This window comes from Brassica oleracea, unplaced genomic scaffold (genome assembly GCF_000695525.1).
Source record: "Brassica oleracea var. oleracea cultivar TO1000 unplaced genomic scaffold, BOL UnpScaffold00418, whole genome shotgun sequence".
Taxonomy (NCBI): domain Eukaryota; kingdom Viridiplantae; phylum Streptophyta; class Magnoliopsida; order Brassicales; family Brassicaceae; genus Brassica; species Brassica oleracea.
In genome coordinates this window covers 235799-257392 of record NW_013617416.1, presented here as the reverse complement: position 1 = coordinate 257392, position 21594 = coordinate 235799, and the positions used below count along the sequence as shown (strand labels likewise).

The window sequence follows — 21594 nt, the reverse complement described above, 5'->3', positions numbered from 1 at the left end:
AAGCTAAGGATGACCAAAGAAAATTAAAACCACACAATCATGATTTATCAGGCAAAATAAAAGAACCGATGATGAGTTTATTAAAGATGGAGAGATGTAGAGACTAAAGAAGAAAAACTGATTCATGAAACTCAAAGAGCCAATCTGTGTTTCTTAGATGAGTCATGAACCGATGATTAAAAATTGAAAGCCCTAAACTTCCATTGAAGAGAACGCTTACAGACCAAAGAGGTTTATTAGGTTTTTTTTTAACGAATCTCATTTCAAAACGTGAGTTATAAAGTATTTATTAAATCATTAAATAAAATAAATAAGTGTGGGTCCCACAGAGAAAACCGAAGAAGCAAAGGTTTCCGACCTTCATAATTATATATTTGTTTCAGCCATTAATTTACAAAGAATCCTTTAGCTCAGTGGTATAAATATTGTTATTTAGATCTCAATAACCCGGGTTCGAATCACAGACTTGACACTTTTTTCATACTTTTTAAAAGTGGGACCCACATATCGCAAACATGTCGCATCAGGAGTGATGCAACTGTCCTATTATAATGTAGATTGCGACATTTAAGTAATAAACTAGATTTTGCACGATTTTGATCCGTGCTTAGAAAACGCAGATTTGTTTATTTTTCATTTATTGATCGAAAACTGATTTACAAACTACTGTTATTTTTGTTTCGAACCATAACAATTGAGTTTTTAGGTTTTTATCATTTGTTTTTTTTTCTTCAAAATATGGTATTTGTTCGAAATATGGTAGTTGTTCTATAATAATGTTTGAGTTTTAAGATTTGTTTTCATATCCGACTTAGATTCATGGTTGAACCTATAGACCCGATACATTGTATATAATCCGGTTCAGATTTAATGAAAAATTCGTGAATTAAAAATCCAATATAATCCGGTAAAAACTCAAAAACTCACCATTAACCTGCGATCTGATACCATTGATCCGATAAAACACAAAATATCTGATAGTATTTTTTTAAAAATGATTTAATCACTCATATATTTTTTAATATTACATAAATTGGTGATTCCTTAGAATTTGATGAAATTTTATTATGTTTCCAAATAAAAAATGATAATATAAAAAATTTATTGATATGACAATATTAGTTTATTTTCGTTATTAATAACCTATTATATGTTTATGTTTTTATGTTAGATTTAAAATTTGATTTTAAGATAGTTTTTAAAATATTCTTGAACACTCGTAATTGACATATCAATATTATGTATAAAATGACATTATACATGGAAAAATGATATTCAAATATGTATATGATATATATATGGTGTAGGATATATGATTTTGGTTTGTATTGAAAATATGTATAATATTCAAATAATATATTTTGAATATTGATACGTATATTTAAGAAAATAATATTTTCATGTTTGTTAATTTATTTATAGTTCATAATATGCTTATACTTATATTAAATTTAAAGTTAGTATATCTTCTAAATATATATATAGGTCCATCATTTATAGATTCATTTAGGTATATACGTATGCTCAAAAGCAAAACATTTATATGTCATTAATGAATTTTATTAATTCCTTGTAAAAATAAGAGTATTTTTTGAAAAAACTGCTATTTTCATTAAGAGTATAATTTGGAAATGATCATCTTTTAATGGTATTGATAAAGCCAATTCAAACATGTTCTACGCTACTCCTAGGCATATTATCCGAAACCCAAACCCGAACCCAAATAGAAAAGAAACAACCGGACCGAAAATTACAAAAACTTGAACGATTCCTATATTTCTAAATCCAAAACCTGAAACTGAACCGGAACAGAACCGAACCTAACGGGTGCCCGAATATTTTGAATATATTAAAAATATTAATTATTTTTAATTTTAATATATATAAAATATAATTTATAAATAAAAAATATCCAAAAAACCGAACTACCCGAATTACTTGAACCTGGATTATTCAAGTGTTTAACTCGGGTTTTTGGTTTGCGGGCTTTAAGCCCGAACCAAACCTGGATTATTTATAATTCAGTTCCACTTCTTGTTTTATAAAAAAAAAAGTAGAAACCCGATATGAATCCGACATTATTGCCCGAATCGAACCGATCAGAAAACTGTTCGGTTCCTAAACCGCCAACCCGAATAACCTAATAACCCAAAAACCGAATAAAGACCCGAACCGTAAACTCGAATGTCCAGCATTATTCTATGCAATAGACTTACTTCATCTATGACACTAAATATTCAAGCTTGTTTATGTAATATATTTCTTTAATATATAGTTGCGTTTCTGTACTTTGACCAGGCAAAGGTATAGGAAACGAATTACAAATCTTTCTCAACAAAATGATTATTTATAACAAACTATCACAAAAATAGAACATCTAACAAGATCACAGAAATTTTCAATGGTATGCACAAGAGTTTTGTTTGCACCAGATGCTTGTTGATATAATTTGAAGCCAAACAAAAATCTACCTTTGGAAATCCATTGTGGAGCTGGTCTTTGCTGCAACAGACCATATATATCAAAAAAACAAAATCTGTGACTTGCTCTCGAGTGTAACTCCCAGGTTCTAATCTATATTTTAGGGGAAATAAACATATTTCTTTTTATGAGTTGCAGGCATATGCTTATATAAAAAATTTCAAAATATTTGAGGCAATGTTTCATTGGGCTGTACCTAGATCCTCTTGGTAACTTCACTAACCGAGGCTGTAAATGCATACTTGGTACATTAATTAGAGTAAGAGACATTTCTAAACACTTGGACAAGAACTTGAAATATGAAAGTAGTTTCAAAGTCAAGATCAAGCAAACATGAAACAAGCAGGAACACATTAACAAGAGAGAATCAAGCACCTTACGACTCCTCACACAACGAAATCATGTGATTATCCTTTGCATGTCTGAGAATATATATGTGTGTATAGATATAGTACAATGATCTGTGGCTTTCATATGCTGAGCTGGCATTTGAGGAGATACTCTCAGAGACTTTGCCGTTGAACAAGAATCAAGCACAAGGTTGACGTTTACGGAGGGGGATAGCTTTGGATTTGGACTGAGTCGAGAGACTTGAGTGAGAGCAGCTGGGTTACAACAGTGTTCTTGAGGAGATCTCAATCCGTTGTGATTCAAAGTTGTATTAAGTTCTTTTACATTCAATAAATCATTGTTTGTGTTTGGGATTGAGTTTAGAGAGTTGATTGTGAGAGAATCTGTATCTAAACTCTATCAATTGGTGCGGTCGGATCGAATCTAACGAGAGAAATCAGATCATTGCGGTGGTGCTGTAGCTGATCACCGGTGATGGTTTGCGCACATGGATTTCATGGTTGGAGGATTTCAGGGACGATGAAAAAAATCTTGCTCAAAGCGTCATGGGCGACAATCACTGTGGTTGTTCAATAGTTGGGAAGCACTGAAGGAATCCTTGTGGTTGAGGTTTGGTAACAATGACTATCCAAAGTGGGTCGAGGAATCAACGAGACATTCAGAAAGGCTTAGAACAGTTGCCAAAGTGTCTGTCAGTGGAGCAAATTGCAAAGCCAAGGAGTTTCTAAATCTTCTGATCCTCATTTTCTGGTAACGAATCCACTTCGAATTGATGATCCGGAGAGTAGTCATCTTTTGGTGGTGCGAGCTTTCTTAGTTGACACACATGAGTTGCCAAAGTTTGATGGTTTTATTATGCCTTATGGCTGGATTTGTCGAGTGGAAAGATTGTTCAGAACTGGCTAAGATTTTCTTGGTGTCTCTGAGAGCCTAGAAGGGAGATGGATTAGATTGGTACAATGAAGAAAGGTCCAAAGAATCATTCTTGAGTTGGTCAAATTTTAAGAAGAGATTACCTGCTCACTTTGCTCCAGCCAAGATGTGATACTGCCCAAGGAAACAGTATCCACGAGTGCTAAGAAGACAGAACTTGGTTGTGTCAAAGCATCATCTAACAGAGATTCTCACCGCACAAGTGGTTCACGAAATGAATTGTGTATAAAAAGCTACAACACCATTGGAGAAGATTGATTATGTGGAAACAACTGATACCTGCCACCATCTCAACAAGCGGAGAGCAGTAAACAACTTCAAACACCTGTGTTACCGTTATGACGTTGGCAGCGGTGCTTTCCATAACAAGGAAGAATCTTATGTTTTACAAAGCAAGAGGACGGATGAATTCACACCAGCTTCTACATGTGTCAAGCCAACACATCAAACAAGATCTGTTACTGACAAATTTGGTGCTAACGTGGATTCTGCGGAGTTGCTAGGATTGGCTGATGCTATTTTTTTTTTTTACATTCAGAACATGAGCAGATTACACATAAGAAGAAGCGTTACAAATCTTGGTATTTCAAATACAAATATGAGGAAAAGGATTTCCAAAACGTAGAGAAGAACAAGGGAATGGGTTATGCGGCTTTGGAGACCTTGGGTGCCTTGTGGAGTATTATAAGAAAAGATGGTGCTGCTGTGAATAAGAGTTTGGATGTTCGTGTGAGAAAGACAGAGAATGAGTCGGCGTTGAGATGTAAAAAGTTTCAACTTACAAGACCAAGAAGATTACTAACGGTGAAGCTATGCTTTAACGAACCAGTGAAAGCGAAGGTTAGTTTGTTGACTCCAGAACAGAAACGAGTTACACAAAGATTATCCATATGAAGTATCACAAGACTTGGACTTTCAAGTACAAACAAAAGCATTTACTGCTACATCATTGTCGTGGTTATGTTTGGAAGCAGGAGCCTGTGTGTTGGTTCAATGTTTCTTGTTTGCTATACTGGTTGAGTATACAATATGGGATTTTGCCGCTTTAAAGAACAGAGAGCTATGCAGAAATTGGGGGTACAGTAGAAAAAATAGCATCAACCGTGAGCAGGGACCTAAGAGACTGTTCCATTGCAGAACTTTACGGGTTATAACAATGGCGCTACTATCAGACGATTCAGCTGCATGTGAAGTTGTCACCATGGCAACTGAGTACATTGTTTGGGAGGTTTATACAGAGGTGAAGGCGCTGCAGTTACAAACTATAACTGGACTTGTGTTTCAGGAGTATGTAGCTGGCATCAAAAATAAAAATGTTGTGCAAGAAACACCGTGGCAGGGAAGAGATGCCTTCCGAGTTCAACTGGATTTGTCAAGGGAGCTTTATAAGAGTGTTGTCACAAATCTTGAAAGGAGGCGCTTACAGTTTGTGCATGGTGCTGCGATATTTCAAGTGAAACATAAGTTCAGAATTGGAGTTGAGAGAAGCTGGTGCTAGTCTACAAAGGGAAGCGTTCGTAGTGCTCTGTGGCTCTACGGTTGGCAGAAGTATTTGGTGTTTGCTATGAATTGGGAAACAGGATAACTAGTTATTTCTGTATCAACAGGCTTGACTAAAAAAAAATTGTGTTATTATCTTGGACAAAAGGATTATGTACTTTTTATAGTGGAACCTGTTTTATTGCCATGAAACGAGAGTTGTGTTTATAAATTGTATTTATGTTAAATGCATCAAAGGTAAGGAGATGACACCCACAGAAACAGATCAAGCAAGGATCAGCCGAAGAGTTACTAGATCATTTTCTAAGAAAAATTCTCTTGGAACCTAATGCACACACTGAAGAAATTCACTTAGAACCCAATGCACACACCATCCAAGACATTTTTGTTTCAATCAAACTACCATCAGCAAAACAAAGCAGTTGCACCGCAAAAACATAAAAAGACTAAGCAATTGGAATCAAAACCAGAGAAATATAGAGCGGTTGAAATTCGAGACTGCAACTTAATAATATAGAAAAAGGTTCAACAAAAACGAGAGTACATGGCTCAAAAATAGAGCCAAACATAAAACCGATACTGAAATCAGGTCTTAAGCCAAAATCATGCAAACATAACAAGATTAGTCGACTTCCTCAATCTTGGGGCCAGCACCTCCGGTAGAAGGAGGAGCTTCATCGTCATCCATTCCAGCGGAGCCACCTGCCTCACCACCAGCTCCTTGGTACATCTTCGCAATGATGGGGTTGCAAACACTCTCCAACTCTTTCATCTTGTCCTCAAACTCATCTGCTTCAGCAGTCTGGTTACCATCAAGCAATTGGATAGCTTCCTCAACCGAGTCCTCAATCTTCTTCTTGTCTGCTGCAGGAAGCTTCTCACCGATCTTGTCATCACGAATGGTGTTCCTCATGTTGTAAGCATAGTTTTCGAGAGCGTTCTTGGCCTCAACCTTCTTCTTGTGTTCCTCATCCTCAGACTTGTACTTCTCAGCCTCTTGCACCATCTTCTCAATCTCATCCTTAGAAAAACGACCCTTGTTGTTGGTGATGGTGATCTTGTTCTTTTGGCCAGTGGTCTTGTCCTCGGCAGAGACGTTGAGGATACCGTTTGCATCAATATCGAAGCAGACAGTAATCTGAGGGACACCACGTGGAGCAGGAGGAATGCCAGAGAGCTCAAACTTTCCGAGGAGGTTGTTGTCCTTGGTCCTAGCTCTCTCACCCTCGTAGACTTGGATCAACACACCAGGCTGGTTGTCAGAGTAAGTGGAGAACACCTGCTCTTTTTTAGTTGGGATAGTTGTGTTCCTCTGGATCAAGGTGGTCATGACTCCACCGGCAGTCTCAAGACCGAGAGAAAGAGGAGTAACATCCAAAAGAAGAAGGTCTTGCACCTTCTCATTCCCTTCACCGCTCAGAATAGCACCCTGAACCGCTGCACCATAAGCCACATCCTCGTCTGGGTTAATAGACTTGCAGAGCTCTTTACCGTTGAAGAAATCTTGGAGAAGCTGCTGAACTTTAGGGATACGTGTAGAACCACCGACAAGGACAACATCATGGACAGTGCTCTTGTCCATCTTAGCATCACGCAGACACTTCTCAACCGGCTCCATACACTTCCTAAAAAGATCCATGTTGAGCTCCTCGAACCTAGCACGGGTGAGGGCAGAGTAGAAATCAATTCCCTTAAATAGAGAGTCAATCTCGATGGTGGTTTGAGCGGTGGAAGAGAGAGTCCTCTTCGCTCTCTCACAAGCTGTCCTCAACCTCCTAAGCGCTCTTGGGTTACCGTTAATGTCCTTCTTGCTCTTGCTCTTCCTCTTAAACTCCTGAACGAAGTGGTTGACCATTCTGTTGTCAAAGTCCTCACCACCAAGATGGGTGTCTCCAGCAGTAGCTTTCACCTCGAAAATACTCTCTTCAATGGTCAAAAGAGAAACATCAAAAGTACCACCACCGAGATCAAAGATCAATACGTTCTTCTCCCCAACACTGGTCGCCTACTTGTCAAGACCATAGGCAATGGCTGCTGCAGTGGGCTCGTTGATGATACGCATCACATTCAAACCAGCAATCACACCAGCGTCCTTTGTGGCTTGACGCTGAGAGTCATTGAAGTAAGCTGGAACAGTGACCACATCGTTCTTGATGGTGACACCAAGGTAAGCTTCAGCGATCTCACGCATCTTGATGAGAACCATGGAAGAGATCTCCTCAGCAGCAAACTGCTTCTCCTCTCCTTTGTAGCTGACAACAATCATGGGTTTGTCGGCAGGACCAGGAATGATCTTGAATGGCCATAGCTTCATGTCGCTCTGGACAGATGCGTCACTAAATCTCCGACCAATCAATCTCTTTGCATCTGTAATAATAAAAGACACAAAAACAAGTTTACTCAATCATTCCAATTATTCAAAGGTCAATCAAAACAACAATTAAGTACATGAAAAAAAAGAATTCAATTTGAGTTTCGTAATAATCGATGACATGACAGAGCTTAATCAATCATTCGAAAGTTAACCAAAACAACAATAAAGTAAATTAAATCGAAATCAATATGAGCTTCGTACAAAACCCTATAAAATCACAACTTTTGTATTCAACTTGGATATTTTTATAAACCCTAAAGATAACAACGTACGTATTCCACAAAGATCTTTCTATAAAACCCTAAGATTCAAAACCGAATATGCAACACAGATCTAGCTATAAGATCTAATAACCACAGCTTTCGAATTCAAATTAGACAAGGAAATAGAGATTACGTACCAAAAACAGTGTTAATCGGGTTCATGGCTACCTGGTTCTTAGCGGCATCACCAATCAACCGCTCGGAGTCGGTGAAGGCGACGTAAGACGGCGTCGTCCTGTTTCCCTGATCATTAGCGATGATCTCAATACGGTCGTGTTGCCATACTCCGACGCAAGAGTAGGTGGTACCGAGATCGATTCCGATAGCTGGACCTTCTCCTTTACCCGCCATTATCAGATCGACGAATTAGCTTTCGAGGCGGCAGTAAGGGAAGTAGGTTTGAGTTTGTGGTGTGCAGAGAGAGAGAGCTTGTTAGGGTTTGAGTTTATATACGCATGAGGCTTCGTGTGTTCCAGAATGTTCGATCAGTGTTTTTGGGCCGTTTGATTGATCTGACGGTGCTGAAGAGATGAGGATTTTTTTCAAATTTGACCCCGTGGAAAAGGAAAAATAAAATGTGCAAACCAGAAAAAGCACAATTGGTGGGAACGTCCACATGGTAGTCGGCTTATTATTTGCCACTTGCATACGCAGAGTTGTAGGTCCTAGTAAAATTCTTTGAAATATTATAATTATTTTCTCAATAAATTTAAAGAAAAATGAGAAATTGGCCCAAAAATCCCAACTTACAAAAAAAAAACCTTCAATTTCAGTTGAGCCACAAATTTTTTAAAGTTGTTCATTTAAATCTAACTTTTGTTGCTCAAAACATTTTAGATACATGAAAAGTCAACATTAAATCGACTTAATGGCTGACTTTTTGTGTTTCTAAAATAGTTTAAGGTCCGACTGGTTTCTTCGATATCACACGCAAACGCAGTTTTAGCGGTTGGTAGGGGGCGTTGACGTTTTACAACAATTACAAAATCGCTTCAAAGCGCTCCAAACACCTTACAATCATAAGATGGCATGCTAACGTTTGCGGCTGCGAACAATTGTAGATGGATACATATAAAAATCTTTTCTAAAATTATTTTTAATTTCAATTTGAAAATATTCTCTCAAAATTTCTAATATAAATCTTCAAAAAAATCTTATTGATATTATAACTTTCATTTAAACTACAAAATAAATAATGTAATATTTTTATTAATTATGTTATACTAATAAGTATTTTATTTTATCATAATAATATGTTTTTGATATTTATAATGTTATGTGTTAATATTACTAATTTATTATTAAACCGCTGCAATATCTAATAATCAACAAGTAACAAATACGCGTAAATGCACAATTTCTAACGGATGTACCAGTTGTACAAATCGCTTAATAACACTAGAAACCGCAATCACCCACATCCGCAAATTCTCGCAACCGCAACCAATGCGTTTCAACCAGCCAGACCCTTAGTCAACAAAAGTTGAGGTTTAAAATGTATAATATTTGGAAAGATTATAGATTAAAATAGTTTAAACAGAAGTTTATGTTTTTTGGTTTGTTTTGAAAAATTAAACATTTACTAAATAATTATTTTAAAATACGGTTAATTTCATCAAACCATAACATCGTTCGTTTTTTCTGTTATACATTGATGATATGGATTATATGTGAAATATAAATTTGCTTACAATTTGTGTAACATTTTTTGTTAATTGATTAGATGAAAATGTCATTTGGGTGCTTTGTTAAAAATGAATGATCGAAAGTGTTAGGTGCTAATCGTTCGGTGACTCAACGTTTACCGCATAGAACGATTAATCGAATGTCTAGATTTCTTTTCAACAATGAACATCTAGATTATTATCGGACGACTAATTACACGTATATTATGTGGCCTAAAACAAAAGTTTTATGTGCCTTATAGAAGGGACAGACCTCGTATCTTCTGTTTGTTAGCTAATAAACCATATTTCACTTACAAAAATTCTGTTTGATCAACTGTTACCGGTGGCGGATCCGGGCAAATTATTTGATGGGGACACACAATACATACATTTAATAATATTAAATTCATAATAATATAATTTTAATTGAAACTGTTCTAAAATATTAATATATATATGAAATCTGTTAAAAATATTAAGTTTTAAATAAAATATAATATATAGTAACTGTTACAACTTATAACACGTTTTATGAAGTTATTTTTTTAGAATCTACAAATGTTATTAATCAAACTATTAAAATTCTACAGTCAACACTAGTCAAATATATATACCAGGGGAGCCTTGATGATAATTTTTTTTTTGACAACTTCGATGATAATATATGTTCTAGTGAAATTAACTTAATTTTATGGTCTTCTAGAATAATGTATTCACCTAACATAAGAAGAGAAAATTGCCACAAATACCACGTTTATAATACCAACTAGGATATTTCGGCACTACCCGCCGGGTTGGAACGTTATTTTTCTTTTCAATTTAGTTAGTTTCATTTTTCATCTGTAAGTTGTTAGTCCAATCGAGTTTGAATTATTAGATCTTGCCAATTAAGAATTGAGGGTCGTGAACTAATAATCGATCTTATGAGTACATATTAATAGATCTCAGGATGTCATGTCATGTCAGAATTATTAGGTTTTAACGACCATCCAAAAACACCGACTCGCTCCAATAAAAATAAATATAAATCCATCTTATATATGGATTCATCTTATTTCTTATTTCTTACTTTTTTGCTTTGCAGATTATCCTTTTAGTGGAAAATAAAATGTTAAATAGGTATGGAAATTATTTTGATTAATTTATATACTGAACTATATTTAAAATCAAATGAACAAATAATTTAAAAATTTAAGCCACTTATTTTAAATTGTAAAATTTTTAAAGTTAATTTTGGTAATTAATATTAATTTTAGTTCGTTATTGATAAATGATTTAAAAATTGTAACTAATTATTTTAATGATACCATAACATCATATACAAAATAGATGTAAATGCTAATATAATTTTTTTTTGAACTTAATATCATTTTTTTGTTGTAACAGGCTAATATCATTTTTTATACATGTCAAATATATGGTTCGAGTTTTCCGAATGTTCTTGCCGTGTCATTCTTACTCAGATAACTCTCTCTTTCTCCTTGTCAACGCTGCTGCGAATCCTCCATCTTCTTCCTCGTAGATGTTTAAACCATGCTTCTGTTTACGGTTCGTATTCTTTGACTTTGGTGCAGCGAAGGATTGTGCATCTTTGAACCGACTAATTATTGTTTAAATTAAAAAGCGGTATAAGGGTGCCCGAAATTTGTTGATAGATGATTGAAAAGAGTTATTGACCAACTGAAACAAAGTTACTTTCGCCTGCATAGCTATAAAGTATTGAAAATTCTGGATGTTACGGGCCGGTTTTCTTCATGTACTGATTGATTTTGCTAAGTATCAGATTAATTCTCGTAAAAAAACGGACGGAATAATCAATATTCTGGTTAATGTTTGAGAATATTAGATTATGCTTTCCTAGGAATAGGGAACGGTGTTTGAGAACATGATATTAATATTTTTAAATGCAAAAAGAAAACTGATATGACTAAAATGTTCTAAACAAAAAAACTGGAAATAAGTTACAATAAGAAAACTGGAAATAATAAAAGCAGAAACTTTGTAGTACTCAAGACGTAATAGTGTCTGGAAATTTATTTAAAAACTAATGCATAGAAACGCCATCTTGTCTTGCAACCTAAGCACCCCTTGATCTCTTAACGTTTTTAATCATTCCGTGTCTTCTCTGCAGAACACCAATCTTCCTCCACAGGTGCCCCCTCTCCTGTGCTGCTTCCGTCAACAGAGTTGTCTCGTGGATCTGATGCCTCACCTCTTCCACCTTCAACATCACCATTACCAACACGATTACCACATTCACAGTGTGCTCTTAAGTCCAATACTGTGGTTTTTTTTTATTGCTCCAGCACCTGGCATATTATCTTCAGGGTTGTCATTCCCACCCTGTCAATGTGTTTCCTGATAAGTATAACCAAGGAAATAAAATTTCATAGATCTAGACATTTCTAAAGAACTCACATGAACCTCAAAATTACGCTGGGGAGGGCGCTGGTTGTTGTCGAGAATGCAAGACACGGTGAAGCTCTGATGTTTTGCAGTGAAGTTGAAGTGAGGTAGGTTCAATTGGAAGGTTAAAGTGCTCCCAATAATCTCCTCTAAGCATTGTGGAAGGTCACAATCCTGTGGCTCTTGCACACCTGCGGTCTTCATAAGCGAAAGAATGTGAAAATATTAGTAACCGTTTCCTAAAAAAATAAGAACGTGAGTTATCTAATGATACCAACAGCGTTCACTTCATTGCAGGAAGCCCATGTGAATGATGTAAATCCACCCTGCAATTCCCGGTAGCACTTGGAGCAAGAAATGTAGAACCATCCATTTAACGGCGTACCTGAGGTGGAGATTTCAGGCCGAAGTCATTAAGCTCTGCTACCATTTGATTAATCTTCTTAACACCCCCATATTTTGTAGGGATGGAGGTCAAGCCTTTGCCCCTGCCCCTGTCCTAAATAAGAACCGCTTTCAGTCAGTGAGTTGGACTATTAAGGTATTCTCTGTGTTGTAGAAAATAGTGGTCAAAGTCATTACCTCTCAAGATAACTTGTACCTGCACAATTCTCATTATCAAAATAGAAATGAATTGCAGAGGTTGCATTCAGGAAGCCGACCTGAAACAAAACTTCAGCAGTTAACATTTTAAGACCAGCTATATGGACTGGTTTTCATCATTAAAAACAGTGTTGACACTACTAACTTTGCTCATGATGTCTGCAACAAACATTGCAAACATAAGTGTTAGGAGCATCTGCTTAAATGGAGAACATACGGTTAAAGTATGAGTTGAAAGTTGTTATACAAACCAGCCAAATCCACGTTAGTGTTAGCCAAAGCCTTGAGTTGATCATACATTTGTAAACGAAACTTCTCTGTAGGATGATTCACTGTCGGTTCCGTGACCTCGACAAAGCTTGTGTGGTCAGTGAAACATATAGAAACTGGTGCGTCGGAGACTTTGACGTGGCTGTTGCTTCCAGAGACATCAATACTACGAACCTCGTACATCCCTCGTTTCTTCAAGAGATTTCTGAAAATATTAAGCGATGGAACCTTGAATCAAAATCGACTGAAAAAAAAACAGAGTAAATAAATTTTGGTTAGTTTGAAGTTCAATCCAAAAACAGATATTGGGAATAAGATTGTTAATAGGTACTTTCTCGTTGACTGTTTGAGAAAGACATAATAAGTGGAAAGACATTCAAAATCGTTAAATAAGTGGAAAGAGCTGATAAAAGAGGGTGGTGGTTCGCCGGAGTTACATGCTCGTCAAGGAGAAGCATGCGGACATCCATGAGTTGGCAGCCTTTCTTAACATTTCTTGCCTCTTAGAATCTCTCGGCTGTGTTTGAACAGTGTTTAGCTTTAAAATCGGGGAGAAGAGTAAATGATTCGCCATTGATCGATTTGATGCTTGACAGAGGAAGACCTTTGGGATTTCGTTTTGATAGTACTGTTCATCCTAGGCAACAAAGCCATTTATAGGTGAAGCTTCAGGCGATTACTTTGGAGGATGTTATGGTCGATTTAATTCGAGAGAGTGGGAGGAGTGGTGCAGAAAATCTTAATGCTTGGATCAATGTTTTCAAGTGATGATTAATGAAGATATTACAACGACGACCGTCTTTGGTGGTGAGAAGCAAAGAACTACGACGTTTGACTCTCTAACTCCACCTGCTAAAATTGAACAAACCCTAAATTATATGGGCTTTTTTAAATTCCTTGTTGAAAATCAAAAATTACGTTTGAAACTATTTTTTAATTTTTTAAAATATTTATTTATATATTTATTAGAATTATAAATTTCACATTCCAAAAACCTACCTCAAATGTTAACTCTAAACCTTAAGTCCAGATTAGTTGACCCTAGGGGTATAAGTGTTTTTTACCCTTCATTAAAAATGATGATAAAAGTGATTGGTGTAAACATGAAAATAATCTAAACTTAGGGTTTAGAGTTGAGGGTTGAGATATGATTTTTGGAATGTGAAATATAGGATTCTAATAAAAATATAAATAAATACTTAAAAAATATAAAATAATTTTTAAAAATACGTTCAAAAATAATTTTTTGCTTTTCAAAAATAAATTTTGAACAAAACATTTGAAACCAAAATTAAAAAAATTATACAAAGTTCGAATTTGAAAAAATATAATTCGAAAACATAAAAAAAAATATTTTTAAAAATTTTCATTTTTTTATTTTTATATTTATTTAAATAATTAGTTGTTATATATATATAGAGAACACGCGTATAAGAGTATTTTGCCACTTAACGAAGAATGTATTTGTGAAATGTCTCTTTAGTGGTGGTAATCATGAATAATTGTAATAAGAAAATGATAAACATGAAAATTCCCCAATTTTCTTTTACTCCTGTGTCATTGTTCCTAAAATTATTTTAAAAGAAAATAAAATTCCAATATATGAATAAGAATATATTAGCATTTTATATCAGAGTATTTGTAAGTTTTTGTACAATATTTGTTGATCTTGAAATAATTTGTAATAATTAGATATAGTGTCCCTACATTTTACAAAGAGAGAGATATGTATATACAATAACTAAAAGGAGGATATGAGCTTCATTGAGCCTATCCACGTCAGCATGGAAAATCATTCAATGAGATGAGTTAGTTTTGCCACGTCAAGAGGTGGTGAAACTGGGTCTTTCGTGTGAGCTGTTTTAAATCTTAAAATTAATTTGGCCCATATCAAGCCCACGTCGACAAACCTTTTTTTTTCATTTAAAGCTTTGAGTCCATCTTTCAGGACTCTTCCACTTTGTCCTCTCTGTTCTATTCTCTGAATTTTCAGTTACTTTGAGCCACTTCTTATCAATTAATGATGATCTTTAAATTTTTTTTGAATGTTCCGTTCCTCTTCCCCTTGATCCTCTTCCTATATAAAGAGCTATAACCTACTCTGAATAGTTACATCCATGGCTATCAAACCAATTGAAAGGTCAAAATTTTCGTTTTTCATCTTCTTTTTCTAATGACGAGGTTTATGGTGCCGTTTTCTCTTCCTAAGTTACTATATTCGAAAGGAAGAGCTAATCATGCATCAATTGATTGTCTGAACCTCTCTGCGTATCTTTCAATATCAGTGACGCCTTCGCTCCTCCTCTATAGGTAATTCTCCAGTAGCTTTTCCCATTATATAGGTATAATCCTAAATCTCACAAGTTTTGGATATGCAGATCCAGCTGTTATATTAACTTTGACAGTAATTCACGCCAAGAAAGAAATCTCATAAGATTCTAGCATAGTAACCCGTCGTCTGGTTTTATGATTTTTATTTGGGGGATTATTAGGATTCACCGTGATGGGCCATGAGAGAAGATATACTTCTGACCTGAACAAGTGAAGGTTGTGATCAACTCTTGTGATGTCACATATATGTGAGTTTATAATTTCGAAAACTTCTCTATTACAGTGAGAGAGAGACAGTGTGAGAGCTTGAAATAATTTGTAATAATTAGATATAGTGTCCCTACATTTTACAAAGAGAGAGATATGTATATACAATAACTAAAAGGAGGATATGAGCTTCATTGAGCCTATCCACGTCAGCATGGAAAATCATTCAATGAGATGAGTTAGTTTTGCCACGTCAAGAGGTGGTGAAACTGGGTCTTTCGTGTGAGCTGTTTTAAATCTTAAAATTAATTTGGCCCATATCAAGCCCACGTCGACAAACCTTTTTTTTTCATTTAAAGCTTTGAGTCCATCTTTCAGGACTCTTCCACTTTGTCCTCTCTGTTCTATTCTCTGAATTTTCAGTTACTTTGAGCCACTTCTTATCAATTAATGATGATCTTTAAATTTTTTTTGAATGTTCCGTTCCTCTTCCCCTTGATCCTCTTCCTATATAAAGAGCTATAACATATTCTATCAAACCAATTGAAAGGTCAAAATTTTCGTTTTTCATCTTCTTTTTCTAATGACGAGGTTTATGGTGCCGTTTTCTCTTCCTAAGTTACTATATTCGAAAGGAAGAGCTAATCATGCATCAATTGATTGTCTGAACCTCTCTGCGTATCTTTCAATATCAGTGACGCCTTCGCTCCTCCTCTATAGGTAATTCTCCAGTAGCTTTTCCCATTATATAGGTATAATCCTAAATCTCACAAGTTTTGGATATGCAGATCCAGCTGTTATATTAACTTTGACAGTAATTCACGCCAAGAAAGAAATCTCATAAGATTCTAGCATAGTAACCCGTCGTCTGGTTTTATGATTTTTATTTGGGGGATTATTAGGATTCACCGTGATGGGCCATGAGAGAAGATATACTTCTGACCTGAACAAGTGAAGGTTGTGATCAACTCTTGTGATGTCACATATATGTGAGTTTATAATTTCGAAAACTTCTCTATTACAGTGAGAGAGAGACAGTGTGAGAGCTTTTTGTAGATGTTATGAAAGTTCTTATGATTGTTGTTTGATAAATTATTGCAGATTGTCACCACTCTTGAGATTTGTGGTGTTAAGGAAATTGTTGAGATTCCTTCTGATTATCATGGCTTCAATACATCATTGTGATAAATTTTCAGTGTGAGATTGTTGAACACTAAATCTCTGTTCCTCTTCACCTAACCATATGATTTTGCTTATATTAATTGCAGAACGTGTGAAGGAGATTATGATGGATTCGAAAGGTGGTAAAAAGAAGTCTAGAGTAATAGTTCCTTATCTTATGAAGCCCCCCTTGGTTACAGCTTTGAAGATGTTTGTCCTAGCAATGGAATCAAGAAACTCAAATCTTCTGATTTCTACAATGCAACTCAAATCTTCTGTTTGGTTACATCTTATGAAGCCCCCTCCTAATATAGTTTAGCTTTCTTCAATTCCGACTTTATAATTTACTTTTTTCTAAGATTTTTTTCTGCTGATTCCTGATGGTGTTTATGGCTTATCCGCAATTGTTTTCGAAGGTTACGAGAAGCGGCTTGAGGTTTCTTTCTTCGAGCCAAGCATCTTTCAATACTCCAAGGGACGCTGTGCCCTGACCAAGTCCCAGCTGGACGAAATACTCACCTTCGGGATTGGGTCGCTGTGCCCTGACCAAGACCCAATTGGACGATATACTCACCTGCATGCATGCAAGATCGTGTCCCCTTTCTACAACGATCACTTGATGGGAAACGATGAGACTAACAAGGCATGTCTATGCTGCCTCTGCTCAGTCCCCAGTCCCCTAGCAACTGCAACAACAATGTCTACACAAGGTATTTTACGAGAAAGAAAGTGGCAAGACCGGATCAATGACTGACAAGTCTGGAATCAGAAATGCAATCTCCACTATCCTTGTGACTCTGAAGATGGGTTTGGGTACACTAGCTTCAAAGATGTAGGTTATGAATTCAACACTATCCACCTATCAAGGGTTTTGTCTTGCTAGGAGCCCAAGAAACTGTAGCCGTACACTTGAGTGTTGGAATTAACGAGTACAAGCCGGAGATCAGTGTAGGCTTGGAAGATTATAAATGCATAGCGACAGACATTTTGGCCTTTAGGCCAAGAGAGTGGAATAGTCATGTATCAGACGTTTGAGAAGTTTGGCAAGTTTTGTGGGTCACCTAGATCTACCGTAAGTATGGCTGGAGCAGCAACAATAGCTGCAGCAGTAAGGACAAGCAAAAACTTTGAGATTTTTAGTGTATATTAATTTATAGAGTATTAATTTAAAGAGGTTATACTGTAGATGTAAAGAACTTTGGGGAAACAAAATAATATGCAGTATCATTACGAGTAGGTATGTTCATATTATTGTGGTTTGATATTTTTGTTTAGCTAACAAATTAAAAAAAAAATACTTGCAAAAAATCTTTAAAAGGATGAGCATACGGGAAATAATTTACAAAGTTTAGCTTGAGTAAACAAATAAACAATGATATTTGATAAATTATATACACCGTAAGTGTGTGACAAACAAAATTATACACCTTAAGTTTTTAAGTTTGGCTAAACATATACACCATGTCGGCAAGTCCACATTTTTATAAAGATAACTTATGACAATTTACCAAATATCAACTGTAATTTGATCTTTATCATAAAATATTTATCCCAAATGATTTTATCTAAATATTATTAAATTCTGGAAAAAGAAGAACATAGATTCAGTAATTTAAATCAAGCCATTTCCCACATTTTAATAAAAACACAAAACCTTGACAATAGTTTGTCATTACCAAACATCCAAATAGTTTGTCATTACCAAACATCCAAATAGTTTGTCATTACAATAGTTTGGCAAGGATGCAGATCACCCGGTTTGGTTTACAGAATCACTATGAGTCTGTATAGTTGATGATAAAAAAAAAAAAAATTTGTCATTACCAAACATCCAAATAGCTGTGCCATGGTTCCTCTTAAGTGTAGCATATTAACCGTATGATTTTCCTAAACGACTAAACCCTTTTTACGGTACGTAACATGTATAAAATTAAAAAAATTATTAATTTATTTAATTAAGTGTAAGAATTTTGAGCCAATGACAAATGCAGAGTCAGGGGCGGATACACGTAAAGAGGTGTGGGTTCAATTAACACCTCAAAAATAAAGAAAAAATTGTGGTTTGTAAACCATAACATAAATAAGTCACATCGTAGTTGGTCAGAAACATTTCTCGGTTTTAGTCGTTATAATTTCTGCAGAACTATTTAAGATATGTTAATGTAATTTTTAATACTAAAACAAGTAATATTGATTTTTTTTTAAAAAAGGTTTTTTAACAATTATTTTAGGTATAATTACAAGATACACATTATATATGATATAATAGTAAAATATATAATATTTCTATGAAAAAACCCGGGCGTAGCCCGGGGCAAGCCCTAATACTTGTAATAATTAGATATAGAGCTTCTACATTTTATAAAGAGATATGTATAGTGGTTAGACACATCTCATTTAAATAAACTAATAATACAAATTTAATTTAAATCTTTAATTTACTTTTAACTAAAAATGCCATTAGGGCTCATATTTCACACCAATTTTATCTAAGTATTTTAAATATTCAATTTAGAAATTATAAACTTGTCTAATTATAATAAAAAAATAAAATGTAATTATTTAATTTCTGTCAATGTTTATTTTAGTTTAACTATACCAATAAGACACGTAAAATTTTTAAATTCCACTATGAAACATTAGATATTTTTAAAAAAATTATTATTATTAAATCATCATTTTTTTATTTTTCATATTATATGTTTATCAACTTTTACACTTAAAGTTGTTTAATGTTATGATATTCAACCTTAATTTCGTTGCGGATAACTAAATTTCATAATATAATGTTAAAATTTAATTGGCTATTTTTATTTTATCGGTGTGAATAATTTGATATGTTTGTTTTATTGAGATCATCTAGTTTGATTTCTACTATTAGGTTACTTTGTAATATGTTTACTCGTTTAGATTGTGCCAATATTTCTTTTCTCATATCAGTATTGGGTCTGTTTGATGTTTTCTTTTAAATTCATGACATAATATTTTAAAAAATTGACACATTTATTTAGGTATAATTACCCTAGCTTCACAAATTCAATTTTCGGGTTTAAATCGGGCTATAAATAGGTTTATATGTTTACACAGGAGCAAAATAAAAAGATTCAATCTTTTTGGATCAACACCTCTTTCTTTGAAGATGTTTTGTCATGACACTCAGAAACTCCATAAAAAGGAAACATGTTATTTGATACTCAATTTGCTGCATGTATGCTTTGTTGATTCAGCATGCTGAATCATGTTCTATTGTCATATACCTCATTGGTTTTGAAGATCCTCTTCGTTTTGAGCTTGAAACGGGGTATGTTCCTCTTTATATTCTTCTTCAATCTTTCCCTTATAATCTTTGGTTCTATGTTTTCAGTTTTGTATTTAAACCATATCAGGTACACTGGTGTTGGTGAGGCAAAGCAAGAAATTGTTCTACTAAATTAAATCCGAGAGCAAATCAAAAGAAGCCCCTCTTGTATGGTTAAATGGAGAACATAGCTGCTTTTCTTTCTCTAGGCTTGGTTTATGAAAATGGTAAATATAAAATCTTCCATTTTTTTTTTGCTCAAAAAAAAAATCTTCCATTTTTTAACTTATATTCAGTGACTTGTTTGACTTGGGGAAATCATGTCTGCTTGCTTTCACGGTTGAGGCCTACAATAGAAATATCCCTTCTTTGAAATCATATTCATGATGCTCAATTAAATTTATCTTGATCTTTTGAGTGGTGAGACTTGTTTTGGGTGAAAGATTTTGGTGACAAGTGTTTGAATGTGCGTACTCAATATCTATCATTTTAGTTTTTCTTCTCTTTTATATTTGTGAGTTTTAAACGTCATATGCTGCCATGTCTCTTTTAGTGTGTTACTGGATTTATCAGAGAAGTCGAGACTATTTTAGTTATTTAATTTTGAATTCAACCTCCTCAATTAGAAAGGATTATGAATAACAATGATAAACCGGTTCCCAATTTTATTTCAGACTCTCAAACTTTAAAATATGTTGTTTAAATCAGGAAAACAAAGTTTTAATCTGTTTGTAACAGAAGCATGTGTCTCATCGGGTTTCAGTGGTGTAGGGATGATAATCGTAGCTGTGGCATCCTAATAAAGCAAAACTAATTGTATTGGTCACATTCCAGATTCCATGTTTGCTTTTCTTTTTAAATCAGTAGTGATAAGCTCTTGAGATCTTCCTGATTTTCAGTCTTCTCACGCTCGACGAACATCCTATATTATAAGCAATTAAATTCCAATTACACTTCTACATAACTATAGTCATTAATTAAATTTTCTATGTTTTAATTAGAGATTACTAAAATAGATAAGAAAAGAACATACTCCCAAGGAACGTCCCCGACCATCATCCAATCATCTTCCTAGTCAGCGTAATTTAGCTCGTGATTCTTCCATTACAAATACATCTCTTCTTCTTCAGCCCATGTTTCAACATTCACTATTAATTACCATTTACCAACTATACTTTCACTCTTCTTGCCCACATACCATGTATTTTAGAAGATTGCCAGAGGACCTCCACCTCTGCCCCCTCCCATTCTAATTTGTTGCACTAGCAATCCAATAAATCATCATATTTCATATAGAATGAGTTATGGTCTACAGACTACATATAAAGACTTCTTATAATATAAAGAAGAAGATTATTCTTTTCTCCTCTTGCCACCTCATCATAAAAGGCAAGGAGGTGGCAACACCTGTCCCACACTACAAAACGCAGCGCGTCACTAAGTTAGATGTTTTGTTGTTTGAAGGACTTCATCCGTTAGTGGGCTGCTCCTCTATTATTATGTTTTTGTTGTGTTAATGGGCTGCTCCTCTATTATTATGTTTTTGTTGTGTCAATTTTTAGGCCCTATAAGAAGATAACTTCTTCGCCATAGATGATACAAGTTCTTTCTTGTTGGGTTGTGCAACGTAACCCCCATCCGATCGTCTCTATCTCAATTCATTCGAAGGAGTTATTAACAGTGATCATGATATGCAATCAATTCATCCACTTTCTCCTCATCAATCAAAATTTCTCGCCTCCTTCCCAT

General features: G+C 34.7%; 2 pseudogenes; one reads left to right on the top strand and one right to left on the bottom strand.

Moving 5' to 3' along the window:
• Positions 1-5887: 5887 nt before the first annotated feature.
• LOC106319618 lies at positions 5888-8265 on the bottom strand (annotated as a pseudogene).
• Positions 8266-16671: 8406 nt separating this feature from the next.
• LOC106319611 lies at positions 16672-17301 on the top strand (annotated as a pseudogene).
• The last annotated feature ends 4293 nt before the right edge of the window (positions 17302-21594 follow it).